This window comes from Cavia porcellus, unplaced genomic scaffold (assembly GCF_034190915.1).
Source record: "Cavia porcellus strain 051 isolate PalLab524CR breed Dunkin Hartley unplaced genomic scaffold, mCavPor4.1 scaffold_17, whole genome shotgun sequence".
NCBI classification, from domain to species: domain Eukaryota; kingdom Metazoa; phylum Chordata; class Mammalia; order Rodentia; family Caviidae; genus Cavia; species Cavia porcellus.
In genome coordinates, this window is record NW_026947500.1 from 24193741 (window position 1) to 24211285 (window position 17545).

Sequence of the window (17545 nt, forward strand, 5' to 3'; positions counted from 1 at the left end):
GCCTCGGAGTCTGTATGGTATGAAATGCAGAAGGTGTTACAGCTGAAGACTGGGTTCCTCAGCCTGTGTCTGGCCATGCCAGGACCCCCTGTAGGGAGCTCTTGTCCTGGTGCTTGCCAGGAGCTCTGGGAAAGAGTGGCTGAGGAGGGCCAGCAGCAGCACTGAGATTCTGCCTTCCCTGGGCTCCCCACAGATGCTGTTGTCAACATACAGTTTGGAGAGCAGCAACAGCACTGTGGGCCCCTCAGGAGGCCCTGGCAGCAGCAGTGACACAGACTTGGCCCAAAGCACCAGAAGTTGGGGTCAGTGGTTACACTTTCTGGGGATGGAGGCAGCTAGCCCCAGGGACCAGGGCTTGTCTCTTTGGGCATCTGTGACAGGGAGTGGTGGCTGGTGGCCTGGTTGGAGCAGCACAGCACTGTGACCACAGACACGTGAGGCAGACATCGGTCTCATTTGTTGGTCTTTCAGATGGAAGTAACAATACTGCCACTTGCCTACCTTTCTTCCTTGCTAATTGATTTTTATTTTTGAGACAGGGTCTCGCTGTGTAGTTCAGGCAGGCCTTGAACTCATATAACCAGGCAGGCCTCAAACTCTTAATAATACTCCTGCCTCGGCCTCCCAAGTGCTGTGATTACAGGCATGTGCCATGGTGAAGGGTACTTTGGCACAGGGAAGACTAGGCGCTCTGCAGAAGTTCTGTGTCTGAGAAGCTGGCAGGGAAGATGGCCCTATGAGTAGCTTTGGTTGGTTGACAGCACAGAGCCTGTTGCCCCTTCCTCCTACCCAGGCCCACTCTACCTGGCTGTTGCTGCTGTGACTAACCCACAATCAGTAATGAACATGCACAGTGCCTGGTTCTGCAGGACAGAGGTCCAGTGTGGTATCTGGGCTAAAACCAAACATGGGCCAGGCAGACTGCCTGAGGCTCTTGGGACACTGGGAATTTTTCTAGCTTCTGAAACCACTGCATTCCTTGGTTCCTGGCCCCTTCCTCATCCCCAGAGTTAGTGATGGCTAGTGGAGTCCTCTTGTCACACTCTGACCTTCTGCCTTCACATCTTTCTCCAGCTCTTGTCTCCCCATCGTCTGATAGCAACCAACCATCTTCACTCGTGCTTCACACGCTCCTGTCAGAGTTTAGCTGGTTGGGTAGTTCAGCTGGTGATTTTTGTGGGACCAGGCACTTAACTCATTAATGCCCACCTGCTCACTCCATTCAGCATGGTATTTAATTGGTTGGTTTCCAAGAGATGGAGGCTTTGGTGTTTATCAGATAATTTTTTTATTTTTGAGAGGATGGAGGTGAACCGGGATGCCACACAGCGTTGTTGTAGGGTTGGTAGCAAGGGATCTGGACACAGGACCAGCAGAAGCAGCCACTTTGCACACCCATGACACCCCTGACAGATGAGCTGGCCACACCCATCACAGGACAAGGAACAGTGATCAGAGGTGACTTCCTGAAGGAAGGACCTGCTAGGCCCAGCAAGGAGAGGCAAATGGAGCAAAGCGACTGGTATGGGGACATACTGGCTGTGACCTGAGCCTGAGGACACTGGTAGTCCTGGCCAAGGGAGGTGCAGACTTTGGGACAGATGCTCACTGCTCTTCCTTTTTCCTGGCTGGGGACCTTCACAGTCACCTAGCACTTCCCCCTGCAGATGTACCCCCATTTCAGAGAAGGCAGGCCAGTTACCCAGCTTCACTCAAGAGTGGGGCTTCAGTGCCAGACTGGATCTCAAGATTTCAGTTTCAAGTAGCAAATTCAGAGCCTGGTGTTAGACTCATCAGGACTCCATTGCGGCCATTCGGGGCCTGCAGTTGCTGATCCAGCTGCAACCAGCAGGGGGCAGGTGAGTCCGCTCTTCTCCCATGCTCCCCCCCACTCTTGGTGGTCAGAGCTAGCACCGCCTCCTTGCCCAGTCCACAGGGCCTGGCGTATGGTCCCTCCCCGAGGCAGAAACTGGCAGATTTGGGATCTAGCGCTACACACCGACCCCCTTGCTGAGCAAACACCCTGACTCCGGCCACTGGGTCCATGCTGGGGTGGTCCCAGACCTCCAAGAGCACCCAACATGGAGATTCCCTGGGGCTCCCCAGCTTGACAATGGGACTTGAACTTTGTAAAGGTCAGGATCCATGTCCCAGAAACAGATTCTGCTGTGGAATTTCTAAGTTTTTCTGTGAAATGACCACTTAGTCAAAATGTTTAAAGCCAGAGCCATTTGAGGAAATTGGGAGGAGCTAAGGTGGGATCCATCCAGCGCCCAAAGGAGCTGAAATCCCAGGTCCCCACCCAACCAGACCCTTCCCCTCCTCGGCAGCATTCCTGGGCCCCCTCTCAGCTCCTCAATCCCAGGCCCTGGAGCTACTCCTTGTCTCCTCTTTTTCAAGATTTGACCCAAATATAAATTGGAACTGGAGGTGATAGGAGCCCCAGTTCATTCATAGGGCTTCTGGAACCCCTGATGCCTGCCCTTGGCATTGTTTTGGTGGGAGTGGCAGCAATTACTGCGCAGGAGCCAGCAAGCACAGGCGTCCAGCAGGCTCTAGAGCAAACCCTCTCTGCCCACAGTGACTGGCCCCATGTGCAGCCTCAGGGATGGCGGAGTCATCGGAGTCCGACGGAGAGGGATTGGAGCAGAAAAGCCCCCTGCATTGGTTCAAGAACAATCCCCTGCTCTGCTGGGGATACTGAAGGGAGAAGCAAGCCCTGGACAGAGGCCATTCCTGTTGGCAGTGACCTGTGTAGAAGCTGGAGGCACTGGCAGCAGTAGGGCTGCTGGGTCCTGAGGGTCAGAAAGAGGTACATAGGCACTGTGCAAACCTAGGGGTGGCAGAGGGCAGGATGCCAGCATGTGACTAAGCCCTGCCCACCCCCTGGGAGCTGTCCCCATGGTTCCTGATGAGTGGGTTGGGGAAGAGACTAGGAAGTGGAGCCTAGGCAAGTGGACACCTGTTCAGGGAGCAACCAGATAGAGAAGGATGAGAAGCTGCTGGAGGTACCAGGTAGTGGGGGCAGGCGTGGCCTATGGGACAAGACCGTTCTTTTTTTTTTTTTTTTTCTTTTTTGTTTTTATTGGTACCAGGGATCAAACTCATGACTGCCTACTTGCAAGGCAGGCACTTATGCTGCTGAGCTAAATCCCCAGCCCCTGAGACCGTTCTACTCCGTGGTCTTCCATATCCTGGGGCCCAGGCAGCCAGGATGAGCTACTCAGAAGGGGAGGACAAGTGGGTCAGGTGCCTGCTGTGACAGTTAAGGCTGAAGGCTGCAGGCAGTGAGTGGGCAGTGGGGGTGGGGGACAGGTGGTGCCAAAGCTCAGGAATAGGGCATTCAGGAGGAATGGGTGCTGGGGGCCAGGGACAAGGGGCAGGAAGTAAAGTGATCAAAAATAAAGTGGGGGGGGGGGTCGGGGCATGGTGGCACATGCTTGCAATCCCAGCACTCAGGAGGATCACTGTGTGGTTGAGACCACAACAGTTCCAAGCCAGCCTGAACTGAGCTACATAGAGACCCTGACTCAGAAACAAAACAAAATAAAAAAGCTGAAGGGGAGGGGAGCAGACTCTTAATGAACTCAGAGTCCTGAGAAAATTGAATTTCAGGAACTGATACCATCAAATTTGTGTCCTGCAGGTCTGGCCTGAGGTTGGATCTCCAGAGAAGGAAGCCCAGGGGCATTTGCCCTGACAGTGGCCAGGAAGAATCTTAGGGACCAAGTGAGCTGCCCTTTCTTGCCTGAGGACTCCCATCCTCCTCTGGCCTTTCAGCCAACTTGAGTCAAGAAAATAGGAACAGAAAAGGCTGGTGGGTGGACCGGTCCCTCCACTGTGCTCTGTAGACTGTGGCAGCTGTCCCCACCCTCTCCCTACATGGCTTCTGCTACGATTAGATCAAGGAAGGCTCCAGGAGTTTCCTGGTTCCCAGTCCCCAGGAGCAGCCACTGCCCTCTGGCCTACCTCCTGGTGCCATCCTGGAGCCAGGCCTGCCACGCTGCCTTAGCTGCCATCCCATTTATGGGGCACAGCTGACTGAAGAACTCCTTCCTTCCCTCTCTTCACTCCCCAAATATTTACAGAAAGCCTGGCTGTGACCTTTACAAAGTAACAGTGAAATCACAAACATTTACCCAAAGGTCTACCACGTGCCAAGGCCTCTGCGGGCACAGAGCGCCAGAACACGCTGGGAGGTGGGGCCGGCACTGGAAGCGCGCCTTAGAGCTGGGCTGGGGGCCTGCTGAGAGGTGCTCCTGGGGCACAGCCTAGAGGAGCTGAAGGTGGGGTGAGCCGAACTAGCTAAGGCCTATTCATCAGAATTTTGAAGTGTCAGGGTGAGGAGGGGCCGCGGTTGCAGACCCACAGCTCTCAGAGTTTGTCCTTAGTTACTGGAAGGGCGGGGTGAGCAGCACAGGCCAGCTAGGGAAGCGGAGGCTGTAGGGCCTGAGGGCGGAGCCTGCTTGTTTTTCTCCTCTGGCTGCTGGCAGGGGAGTTGAGGGGGATAGGACAGAATGGCTGTAGGCCAGCTCACTGTGACTCTGCAGTTTTCAGATACTGGCAGTGTTGAGGCCTAAGGCAGAGGGCCCAGCCTCAGGGCCTCTGGGACCATGAAGGGCCCAAGGTGACCGAGGAGCCACCCTGAAGAGGAAGACTGTCAAGGAAGACTATCATGGAAGAGGAAGACTATCAAGGACTGCCCTTGGGGTAAACTGTGAAGCACCACCCTTACTCCCCCACTTCCCCTTCTCGCCCTGTTCCAGGGGTTCTTGTGGGAAACTCCGGGTCCTTCCCTGGTCTGGTGCATTGTGTGTTGTGGGTGAAGCAAGCAGCCTCCAGAACACAATGGCAGGACTGGTCACTGGGGAGGCCAGGGATCCTCACTGACCATGGCCCTGAGAAAGCTTGGAGAGGGGGTCTCAGTCTGGAATCTGAATGTTGTCTAAGTGGCCTTCCCTGGCCCTTCCTCCCAGCCCTCAGCCCTTGTGCCAGCTGCTTGGAAAGGAGTAAGTTGTGGTCACTGCCCAAGGAGGCCCATGGCACAGAGCCCCACCCCGGGACCCAAGGATCTGCTTTCTGGAACAGCTTGTTTTGATCCACAGAAATTTGCTGACACACTCATTCCCTGCCCTTGTCCTCCACCAGGCTGAAGGTATTTTTAGCCTTATTTGTAGAAGAAAGCAGAACCTGGGCCCAGTGTGTGTCCACAGCCTGACTCCCTACAGTAAAGTCTGTGTGGTCTTTTCTTTTTTATTCAATGCTGACTGTATTTCAGGTTGTCACAGAGGGGGTATTGGGGAAATGTTTTCAATGAGCAATCATCAAGCCTGGGGTAAACCTGAGTACAATACTGCCACTGTGTAGATACTGTGTCTTTTTAACCTCTCCTCAAATATGCCCCTTTCCCAAAGAAAACCAGCTGTCTAGGACTTGGAAGACCAGGAGAGCTTTCAAAACCCCCTTGAAAGGGTACCATTTTGTCCTTGAAGACTGAGGGGAGGGGGGTGGCCAGGGCAGCTCCAAACCTGAGCACACAAAGGAGCCTTATTTCTGTGTGACAAAGAAGTTGTCTACTTATAGAATAATCCTATGCTATGTGTGTTGCCAATTATCCAAGCTCCTGCTTTTTTTTTTTTTTTTTAAACAGGATTCACTGTATTTCAGGCCTACTTTAAATTCACTATGTTGCCCAGAGTGCTTTCAAACTCAAAATCCTCCTGTCTCAGCCTCCAAAGTGCTAAGGTAACAGATTTTAGCCATCTCACCCAACTCCTACTCCCATTTTTTTTTTTTTTTTTTTGTACCAAGGATCTAACTCACGACCTGGCACTTACCAGGCAGGCGCTTATGCCAGTGAGCAGTAAGCAGAGCCCCAGCCCTTCCTACTCCCATTCTTTTGAAAAATAAAATCTAAAATAACTTCTGAAGAGAAATTTCTGAAAAGAATTATGAGATTTGGGAATGATATGTGTAAATGAGGAAAAACTTGAAACCAGAGATAAAAGCAAGGTAAAACATCAAATTGGGCCCCTGAAGGAGAATATGCGTGACTATGCACCTTCCATACAGCCTGTCAGGTAAATGGGCCTACTCCTTAGGATGGTATGGTGAAGCAGTTGAGGCTTTGCTCCCTGGATTTCACAAATACATTCCAGCATTCTAGAACACTCTTTGTCCCTAGAACATTCTTGAAAATTCCCTTTTTCCTTACCGTTCTTTCAGTCCAAATTACGCACCCATGGAAATTTTGCCTGAACTAGACAGATGGGGCAGATGATAGGGAAGGTTGAGGCGTGTGGCCCAAGAGCTTGGCTGAGAGCCACAAGCGAACAAGATTGGGCTTGCCACGTCTGTCTGTGTTGTCAGTCACATGACAGTCACCAGTTCCAACAACTCCAGGGAGGAGTGTGTCCTGGGCCCCACCCTGCCTGCAGATGCCATCTTGCAGAGGCAAGGGGAAAATATTACTCCACTTTCCTTCTTGTTGTCAAGGGTGGTTCTCCTTTGGGTTGTGGGTAGTTGGCCTAGGAGGAGACTTCCTGGCAAGACTGCTGCCCTTCTCATTTGGCTATTTGTACCTTGTGGCCACTGCCAGCCGGGTAGGGTGTGATAAAGGGTCTCAGACTGTGAATCCCTGAACCTTTGCCCTGCAGTAGTCCAGGTCCTGTCAGCTATCTTTTTTTTAAATCCTCAGGGGCATAAGTACCTGCCTGGCAAGTGCGAGATTGTGAGTACAAAAAAAAATTCCTCACTCAACCCTCAGGCCTCACCAGGTCCTGTCAGAGGAGGTGACTTCACCACGTTTGCTGGGGGGTAGGGGGTACCCTGACGTGGTGCCTCTAACAGTGCACATCCTGAGGCACATCAGCGGCCATAAACTGCCAGGGACAAATGCAGCTTTTTTTCTAAATCACTTTTCTCTCTATCCCTCACCCAAAAAAAGTAGAAAGAGTTGAAAATCCACACCCATCTGGTCCTCCAGCCCTATAATCACATGTATTATTTCCCACACAAAATGTGTTTATTTTGCAACTGTCCGTTTTCAATTAATACGCTACGCCTCCTCTCTCATTAAGTACTTCACCCCAACAGCAGGCTCAGCTGTTGGTAGGAAAACACTTCAACTCTCCAGGTCTTTGCTAATAGTGACAAAACCCGGGCACTCACCCTCCAACTGACAGCTGGTTCTGTCTCAACATTTGCACTCCTTTGCACCTGGCCCCTTGTTAAGTGAAAAGCAGGAGTCTTTGGTGGACATCTTAGGGCAGAGACCAGGGTACGGCACATTCCGATTCCTCCAAGAAGGTCTCAGGCAGCCCTGCCCCCACTCCGCGCTCCCGGGAGTTGACGTCACCGGCTGAGCACCAGGCGGTGCCGCCCGAGTAATCACGCGCTTCGCCCCTCCCGCGTTCGGGAGTGAGCCGCCTCTGCAGAGATCCTTCCGCGGCCGCATGGAATTTTCCAGACGCTCTGCCGGCCCTTCTTTCGGGCCTCAGGCGGGCGGGGGCCAGGAATGTGGGGAAAACGACCTCAGGCGACCCCGGCAGCCCGGGCTGTACACCGAGGTCCAACTCGCTCTCCAGCCATCAACCCAGAGAACCGTGTCCCCATGGCGCATAGATACACTACAGAAAAATGAGGCCGCTCCCCTGTGCCCCCCCCTCCCAAATATGACCTTGAAGTTTGTCCTCAAGCCCAAAAAAGCTCTGGTGGAGGAAGGGCTAATTGGGAGTCTGAGGAAGTGGCCATAAGGGGAGACCTTGAGCCGCCCTAGTTGGCTCCTCGGGCAAGGTCGGAAGGGACTTTTTTTCCCCCCAGTGACCGTGGAGGAATCATGCCGTTGAACAAGGAACGCCCTTGTGATGCGACCCAGGGCTATAAAAGAAAGAGTTGTGGCCAGTCCAGTTGGAGTTAGACTTAGGGAGGGCTGGCATCTGGGTTCGGTGGTGGGGAGGAGGTGGTCAGTTTAGGGACTCGGTAGAGATGTGGGGGGATATTCTGATGGACGGGGTCGGCACGGTGGGGTTGCAAGAAAGAGAAGGGGGGCCAAGAGGGGACACTAGGTACTGGGGGGACTGCCACAGGAAGGCTGAGCAGAAAGTTCCCGCAGCAGGCTGTCCCTGCTGCTTATTGGACAGGGTGACGTAATCTCCAGGAGGAGGCTCTTACTTGGGCCCAGCATTCTGGTTTAGGTGCAGAAAGGAAGGGCAGGGCGAGGTGGGAAGATGGAGAGGAAAGGAGGTAGAATTCAGTGGCGGTGGAATTGGTTGATGCTCTAGAAATGATCTAAGAAGGCAGGGGCGCAGGCAGGGCTGACTTTGAACTTGTCAATACCAGCAGCCCTCTTTTTTTCCAGACAAAAAGGGTGCCAGCCCATCTGGGGCTGAGGCCTGGTCTTGTGGAAACTGGATTTAGCTTCGCAGGGCAGACAGCTCTGGCCCAGGGTGGTAGGTAATGTGGACTCAGCCTGGTGGAGCCCAGGTCTGGGTGAGGCAAGGCCTCAGGCGGAGGTGAGGGGGTGGCCTAAGAAGGGAGCGCAGAGGCGAGGAGCTGGCCCCACCCGTGGCTGGTGTGGCACCTGGGGCTGCTGAGGCAGGGTGCTTGTTGAGGGCATCATTGACCGACCTTTATTTTCCAGGTTACAGTGGCCCATTGGACTTCCCCTAGGCTCTGTGCTAGTCTTCTCTGTGAGCTCACTCTACCCCTCCTCTTCCTCCCCCTAACTTACTGAGGTTGTCCCTTCACTTAAACCTGTCGTCTGGTGGTAAGCCTGGGGAAGTCGCTGGAGCTGGTGTTGGACTCGATATCTTTGGTAATGGTGGAGGAGGAAGGACCTACTCCCTACTCCCCGCTGAGACTCCCTCCTGGTTGGTGGGGTGAGGTGGCCCTGCTTTTGGAAGGGTGGGGACCCTTGGGCAGGCCTGCAGTGACAGTTTCCTTCGAAGGTCACATGCCTCATTGACATGGTTTGTTACTGTAGCGGTCATCATGGCGAGCAGATGGCACCAGGAGAAATGGAGCCCCTGCCAGTGTGTGAGTCGTAGCAGTACAGGAGGGGAGACCTTGAAGGAAACAGCCCGATTAAATTGAAGCCTGCAGATTGAATTCCGGAGGCTTAGGAGTTCTCCAGTGCCATGGGTCCAGGCCTTGCTCGGGAAGCCCTGTATTCAGGAGGTCGCCACTAAAGTTTTCAGATGAGTTTATGAGGGGAATCCAGAAATCCAGAGCAGATGCATCCGGCTTGCATGATCAATAGCTTTGATGTCTGTTCCGGGAGCACCATCCTCTGGGCACGAGAATACCAGCAGGCGCCCCTGTTTTCCTGGGGATAGAGGTGTTCAGATGCTGCAACTACTAAACTGAGCCTCAGATCATTCTAGTTTGGTGCTACGAACCTTGCTTCAAGAAGATTGTTAAGCCGTAGGACATTTTAACGATACTACAACGCAGTGATGCCTTGTAGATGGCGCTTGCCAGATGGAGCCCAGTGACCTCTCACCTACCTGCCCCCTTGCCCATGCGTTGGCCAGAGGAGTCGTTAGTGTGATGATGAAACTCTTGGGTGTGGGGAAACTGTTCAGTTTTAAATCTTTTACGTAGAGGGAATATGTAAGAGGCGGCAAGTTGGGTGGGGCGGGGCTTACCTGTTGTGCGGAAATCTGGGAGGGTACAAGCTGATCATGCCAAGTTTTGGGCGAAGGAAGTGGTATCTGGTTTGGGCATTCTGGTGGCATCGCAGATTGCTGAAAAGGGGATGAATGGTGCGTGTACTGTGTGTGCTGGTGATGGCCCTTAACGGGTGCATACCAAGCCAGTGTCCACTACTGGTAGCTGTGCCCCCAGTCCAGATCTTTGATCCTTCTTCCTCTATTTACTTAAACTTGATTTTTACTTGACTAGAATTCGGAAAACCTGGGGTTCTAACTGGGAAGGTTCCTGAGGGTGGGGGGTGGGAGTTGGGATGGATGGAGAGGGCAAGGGAGGATGTGGGGGACGCAGCACAGAGGATGAGGTTGGGAGTGTGGGTGGAAGAGGATTTACTCAAATTTATGAGTGAAGAAAATACTAATGATAAATTGATAATGCTGGTTAAATTGTTGCGTAGAAACAGTAAAAATAGCTTGGAAACTATAAAAAATGCTTGGAACTTGAAGAGAAGGAAAAAAGCAAAATTGTTTTGCTTTGCTGAAAAGTGTAAAGAATTGAAAAAGGTTACTTTAAATCCTGAATAGTCGCTTGGAAAATGATCACAAACTTACTGTTAAAGGGAGGTTATCTGAAGGTGTGGGTTTTTTTTTTTTTCTTCAGGATTAAAAAGTCTTAGGCTTCTAAATTGTGGGCTTTTAAAGCTTAAGTGAGCCCTTGAGAATAAATGGGTTCTTGTGGGCTCTTGGTTCACGTTTAGTCACTGAGGTCATTTGTGATTAAAAATTCTAACCATACTACAAATGTGATGCCTTCTGAAGCAATTCCGTGTATATAAGTTGTGTTGTAAAATATTGAATCTTCCTATGGTGGGTCAGTAATCACAACAGCAAAATTTGTGCTTGCTTGTTTTATCTTGTCCAGTCATAGTCTTTGTGACAAGAACCAGACTAACCTGTGGTGGTCACTGAAATTACTTTGGTACAAAGTAGCAGCCAATCCAGATACCTTGATTAGGGTCACGGTGAATAATGCATTTACGGTGAATAATGCATTGCATCTTTAGTTTTGAATGTTTGTGCTATTTAAATCATCCAGGACTAGAGTGAAAACTATTACAATCATTTGAGGGGAAAATAGCAAAACTGGAGAGAAGCAGACACCGTACTGGATAAAATTAGTAAAAGTTTAGAGACTGAAAAACCATACTTGTTTTTGAGCTGTCTCTGTCAAGTTGGTGAAGTAGTATCAATGGCTTTTTAATGTATTCCTCTTTAATTTCACTTTAAAATATTTAAATCCTTAATGCATTCATCCTTGAGATTTTTCTGTTTGGGTTATTTAAATGCTAATATGTTGATGTGTTCCTAACCAGTGATTGGGTCACTGTCACTAGAACTTGAAGTGTATTAGTCATGCTTGTATGGGGAAATATTTCTGGGTATTAACTTAAAAGTGCACTACTCATGCTTGTATGGGGAAATGTTTTTGGGTGTACTGTTGTGAAATGCGGGCTGTAAAAGCACATGGTTAAAAGCGCTTGTTTATTGCTCTTGTAAGGTAAGAACTCTTGTTGCATCATGTATGTAATTACTAATGTCTTTTCTTCCCTTTTACAGCACAAATAAAGGTTTGCATTCTAAGCTCCTTAAAATCTTTGTATTGCTGTTACATTTCTCAACCCCTGTCCTGTTGTGCTCACAATGAAGGTGGTTATGTTTTTGAGACAGGCCTGGATTCATGGTTCACTAGTTCCAAGTAATTGAGCCATTGGTATAGCTGGGAACCTTTACTCAAATAGACTGGTTAGGTCCTGAATGGTCTGCAAACTGGTGGGCAGTGCGGCGTACATACCCTGTGTACTGTTGCGAGCAGGCAGTGTTTGTGTAAAATGTGATGGGTAACCACATGGTCAGAGATGAATATGTATGTGGGAAGTTTTTGGTCCATGTAATATGCTGGGACATTCCCTGTGTATTTCCAAGTGGTACTTTTTAATAAATTATTTGGGGGGAATAGTTTAAGAGGATGGACATACAATTAAGCGTATTTCACGTTTCATGTTTCCAGTCTTTGGCCATTTGGGTCTAAGCACATAATTCTCAGCTTCATTTTTTGAGGTGACTGAAAAGTTTGGCTTCCTTGTTTGTGCAAGTGCTATATTAAGTAAGCAAAATGCCAGAGTGTGGGTGGAAGCAGTTGCAATCCAGTGTGAGTCACGAATGGAGATGGTCTGTGTGGGGTGGGGAAGGACCGCGGTGACTCATCCTGGGAGCAGATCAGGACAGGCACTTCTACCGTTGTGCGTCACTGGGCACTGTACTGTGTTTCACAAGAGCCAAATTTGGGCTCAGATTAGGAACACTGATGCTGCTGCTAGGAAAGGAGGTGTTTATTGCAAAGGAGAGGGGGAGGTAGGCCTAGGCAATCTGTAGGGCTCAGTTACTTGCAACAGGTAGTTGAGTCCTGAACTGAACACCCAGAGTGGGACAAACCAAGGGTGAGGGATGTGGCCTGAAATCTTGTGGTTGAGAGAGCTGTGAGACCAGCTCACCCTGGGAGCTGACCAGGACGGGCACTTCTACGGTTGTGGTCACTTGGCACTGTACTATATGTGGCCTCACTGAGTGTGTTCTGTCTGTTCCCTCGGTCATCCCTTGGTATCTCCTCATTTGTATACTACCGGGAAGCTGGTGTGAGGTGCTTGTAAGAGGACAGTAGCATGCTACACAGCAGTAGTGCCCGTCCTCAAGAGTAGGCATTGCCAAGTGTGGGTGCAAGGTGCTCCCCCTGCTTCTCACCCCTTTCCTCAGTCCCCAGAAACAGTCTGGATTTCTCTTTGTGTCTTACCCCTTGAGCTCTTAGCCCTTGTTCCCTGCCACCCTCTTGTCAGAGCTGCTTGTTTATCTTGTCTATATAATGATTATGAAACTTGGTTCTAATCCAGAGACACTTTTTCCCAGCAACTGCAACAGGCTAAAAACTTACAGGGTAAATGCTTGATATTGGAAATAGTTGTGCAATGGGGCTAGTGGAGACAAGGGTGCAGCTGAGGGCTGAGCCTACTCCCTTGCGTGAGAGTAAAGGGCTTCAGTGTGTGTGTTACTGGGGGATTGAACTGGGGTAACTCTTAAGCTACACTCCAGCCTCTTCCAGTTCACTTAGTGGTACTGGGGATTGAACTCTCAGGGCTTTCACATCCTCAGCCCTTTTTGTTTTTCATCTCAAGGCAGGGTCTTGTTAAATAGCCTAGGCTGGTGTGGCACTTAGAAACCTGCTTCAGTCTCCCAAGTTCCTAGGGTTGTAGATCTGTGCTGCCAAGCCCAGCTAACGACTGGATCTTTACCTGTTTATCTTTGGATCGGTGTTGATGGTAGTGTTTCAGTAACTGGTTTCCATGCTCATGCATAGGTCTGAATTCAGTTTTTCTCCAGACTTCCTAAAAGCAAGGGATGGTCCATTAGAATTCAGTGGGTTGATGGTGCTTCTGTGCAAATTAAGACTATCAAACATTTGAGTTTAAAATTTAAAAAAAAAATTGCCTAAGAACAGATACTGAGTCTCCCCTGTGTGCCTCGGTTGGAGACGCTGAGAACTGGGGAAATGCCCTACATACAAAAAGAGGACTGACAACAACTGGCCTTCAGTGCCAACTGCCAGTTTCTGACTGTTAAGGGATTGCAAGGACTTTCAGTGCCATGCAGCCTTCCTTTCTGTGTGTAATTAAATCTTCGGAGAAAATCTTAACCTCTAGCCCCATATGACTCATTGTGGCATGGTGCTGGATTGAAAGAAATGTCAAAACAATGGCAGTTGTGGTATGTCTCTTGTAACTCATATTTAACATGCAAAAATACATGGATGCAGACTTGGAACAGCAAGGGGAAGACAAAAATAACTAAAAATAAGGGTGTAATTATAAACCTTCCAAGGCCTTGAACTGTCCTTTGGGAAAGGGTACCTACCGCACCTCTTCTCATCCGGTGGTTAGGATGGTTGCTTCCTACTATAGTCTCTAGCCTCCAGCCCTTTGCCCTGTACTACGCCCCTCAAATCAGTTCTTATGTGGGAAAAGGGTTTATAGTGAAGCTTGACAAAAGAAAATTGAAAAAATCCTCGATAATTTTCCACTAACAACTCTAGTGACATACATACTTGCATCAGATATATGCAATTTTATTCAAATTGGGACTATACATGAATTATATTTTGTGTCTTAATACCTTGTCAATTAAAGCATCTTTGTTAGTACTGATGTAGTATTCCATTACAAAGCTGTATCAATTTAAAGTCTCATTTAAGGGGCTGGGGATTTAGCTCAGTGGCATAAGCACCTGCCTTGCAAGCAGGCAGTCGTGAGTTCGATCCCTGGTACCGATAAAAAGACAAAGATAAAGTCTCATTTAAATAGATGGGTTTGTAATTCTTTTTTTTTTTTTTTTTTTTGTCTTTTTGAGACGGTCTCACTATGCAGTTCAGGCTGACCTTGGGCTCACTTTGTAGCCCAGGCTGGTCTTGAACTTGAAAGGATTCACCTGCCTCAGCCTCCTGAGTGCTGGGATTGCAGGGGTGCACCACCACGCCTGGCTGGGTTTGTAATTCTTTTAGAAAACAATGCTTTGATGTCTTTGCCACATCTGTTTAAGATAGACCTACTTCTAGAGGAAAATAGCCATGTTAGTTTTTTTTTTTTTTTCATGTCAGATTTCTTAAAACCTTAGGTTCCTGTTAAGTTGCCCTCCAAGGAGCGATTTTCTAAATTAGTGTTTTTAGTGAGAAAAGCAGACTCTGGTGCTCAGAATGGGTAGTATGATGTAAACACCTTTGCTATTTGGATGTCAGGCCTACTTACCTGTGGGTATGAGCATTCTTTGCCCTGTGGTGAAACTGAAGAATGCTCTCATCTGTTGACCCAGCCTGTGTGACTTTTTCTACTCATTGTTGATATTTCTATTGGTTATTTTATAAAAGCAATTTATATATTAAGGATATTAATAATGTTATATTTGATATACTTTCTAGTGTGTATATTGTCTTTTAATTTTCCTTATGTTTCAGATATACCACAGGTATACATAAAATTGTCTGAGGTTAAACCACTGTAGTTTTGTACACGTGGTGTTATGCTTAGCCCCTGTTGACCCTGAGTCTGTAAATATAATCTGTATTTTCATGTGCGCTTGTGTAGTTTCACTTTTCACATTTAATCTAGACTCCCAACTGGAGTTAATTGCAGCGTACGTGGGTGTGGGTAGCAGGTACCCAGATGTTCCTTCGTGTGGCTAGAAGCAGTGATGGAGTAATAGTGCTCTGTCAGTGTGAGGCTGTTGTCACTGTTATACTAAGATGCTGAAAAATTAACATAGTTAATTAAAAGATAATTAGCAAAAATAGTGGAACAGTTCACCAGAGAATGCCCCAGGTGCAGGCTGGTGGGGTCTCCCCAGTGAGATTCTGGTTTGTGGTTCCTCTTTGATTCCCCAGCTTCCCTGGTATCTGGCTTGGACCTGTCACAGTGAATCTGAATGCCAATCCTGACTACCACTTGGTATCTTTGTAACTGGGAGTAAATTATGTATGGTGACCTGGCCCATTTTCCTCAGCTGTGAAGTGGAAAATGTGTGCAGGTAAGTGATGCATGGTATTCGGTGCTGAGCACTGCCTGTGACTCCCTGGCCTGCTTCCTCTTCTCTGTTACTGCCTTTTAGACTCTGGCTTTCCTCTTGCTTCCCTCCAACTGCCTTGTTCTGTCCTTTTATGGACTGGAATTAGTGTTTATATTCTAGTCTGTTCTGTTTTTAACTCAATTTTGTGTCTAGTAACCATGTTTGTGTGTCAGCTCAGTTCACCAAACACTGTTGCAGGTTTTTCTCAGGCTAAATTGTTAATCCTTACACCAAATCCCTTGGAAATCCGAAGGCCCTGAAGCTAAATGCACGCATTTTTCTGTGACTTGCACAGCCTGCCCTGATTGGTCAAAGAGGTCCAGGACCAGGGGCTGGTGATTTAGCTCAATAGTTCAAGTGCTTGCCTGGTAAACATCTTGAATTCATAGAGGTCCAGGACCTTAAATAGCATCATAAACAAATGATTGCAGCATTTTACCCCATTGTGCTTATCTCACAGGATAAAGTAATCTCTTCAGTTAATAAACAGAATTTTGACTTTTACATAGGGCTACTGTGTGCATCTTCATAAACTTGGTGTGCTTTATATTTTCCACAAGGGTGTTGCCCAGCCAATAAATATGGCTTACAACTTCTCTCCCACTTCTTGTGAGTTTATAATTTCCCTCTGCTGTTGCCGTCATCAGTTTCAGTTTTATTGATTGCTACTTTAAGTTTTCTGTAGTAAAATATCCAAAGTTTACTATCTTAAATGTCTGTTAAGTGTACTGTTCAGTAGTGCTAAGTATATTTGTGTTGCTGTGCAGCCAATCTCCAGAACTTTCTCATCTTGTAAAAATCAAACTGTACCAAATTCTACCCTTGAACTCATCATTCAACCCCCACCCCACCGTACCCCACCTTATCTCTTCCCCCAGGTCCCTGGCAGTCACTACTGTTTCTACTTCCTGTTTCTGAGTTTGACCATTCTAGGTAAATGATGTAATTGAACTCAGGGTATTTGTATTTTATGATCGGATTATTTCATTTAGTACAGTGTTCTTAAAGATCAACTAGGTTGCAATATGTGTCAGAATTTTCTTTTCAAAAGAGCTGAACGACAGTCCATTTGTACACGTCACATTTGTTGTCTTCTCCTTTGAATATCAGGGTTGCATCCACCCTTTTGGTTATAAGTAGTGCTGCTTTGGACATGAGTATCCATACAGATACCTTCTCAAGACTGCTTTGCATTCTTTTGGATAATGGATGTGAAATAGTAGTTCACTGTGGTTTTGATTTGCATTTTCCTAATAATTAGTATCGTTAAACATCTTTGCATACGTTTATTGAGCACTGTACATCTTTGGGAGAAAGGTCAAGTCTTTTGCACATTTAAAAGTGGGGGTTTTGTTGTTGTTGCAATTGTTTACTTACAGGATTTTTATGTTCTGAAAGGTAGCCCCTTATTAGATACATAATTTGCAAATGTTTTCCCGCTTTCTGTAAAGTTGCTTTTTCACTGTGGATTGAATCTTTTGATCCTCAGAAGTGATTGGTTTTGATGTAGTCTAATTTACCTTAAATGGTTTTTACTTTTGTTACTTACATTTTGGTGTCATATTCAAGAAATCATTGACAATTCAATGTTAAAAAATATTTATTGCTACTTTTAAAAGTGCTTTAATTTTCTTAGTCTTTATTTCTGTTGGCTATATTGAATACTTTTCACTTGTTCTACCATGTAGACTTTTTCCCTTGCTCCTCTTGGACCACTTAATATGTGAAAAAAATTTTTTTAAGGATCATGAATTCTTTGTAGAGTCAAAAAGGTAAGATTTTAGCAATTATGATTGTCAGACTTATTCACCTGTTTTCTTTTTATAGATGGCAAATTTTATATATATATGTTACACAAGGATTTTAAAATTAGTCTAATAAATCTTAAAATAACAGATAAGTCTCTTGTTTATCATTAGTATTTCTTTAGAAGCCTGAACATGTATTTTTCTTTTTCTTTTTCTTTTTTTTTTTTTGTCTTTTTATCAGTACCGAGGATTGAATTCATGACTGCCTGCTTGCAAGGCATGCGCTTATGCCGCTAAGCTAAATCCCCAGCTCCGTTTTTTGTTTGTTTTGTCTTTGAACATGTATTTTTCCACACAGCTACAAAGAATACCTTCTCCATTCAAGTTATTTACACTGATAAAATTGAATACCAAATGTATTGAGTAAATACTCTCTTGCGTCTTTTGCTTCAGGGTTACCAGTATTATATTTTTATAATTACT

The 17545-nt window shown here is 47.4% G+C and overlaps 1 long non-coding RNA gene across 1 annotated transcript; it reads left to right on the forward strand.

Moving 5' to 3' along the window:
- Positions 1–7969: 7969 nt before the first annotated feature.
- LOC111756301 (uncharacterized) lies at positions 7970–11302 on the forward strand. The gene is made up of 2 exons (XR_002790793.2): positions 7970–8815; positions 8984–11302. It is a non-coding gene; the product is annotated as an uncharacterized LOC111756301 (long non-coding RNA).
- The last annotated feature ends 6243 nt before the right edge of the window (positions 11303–17545 follow it).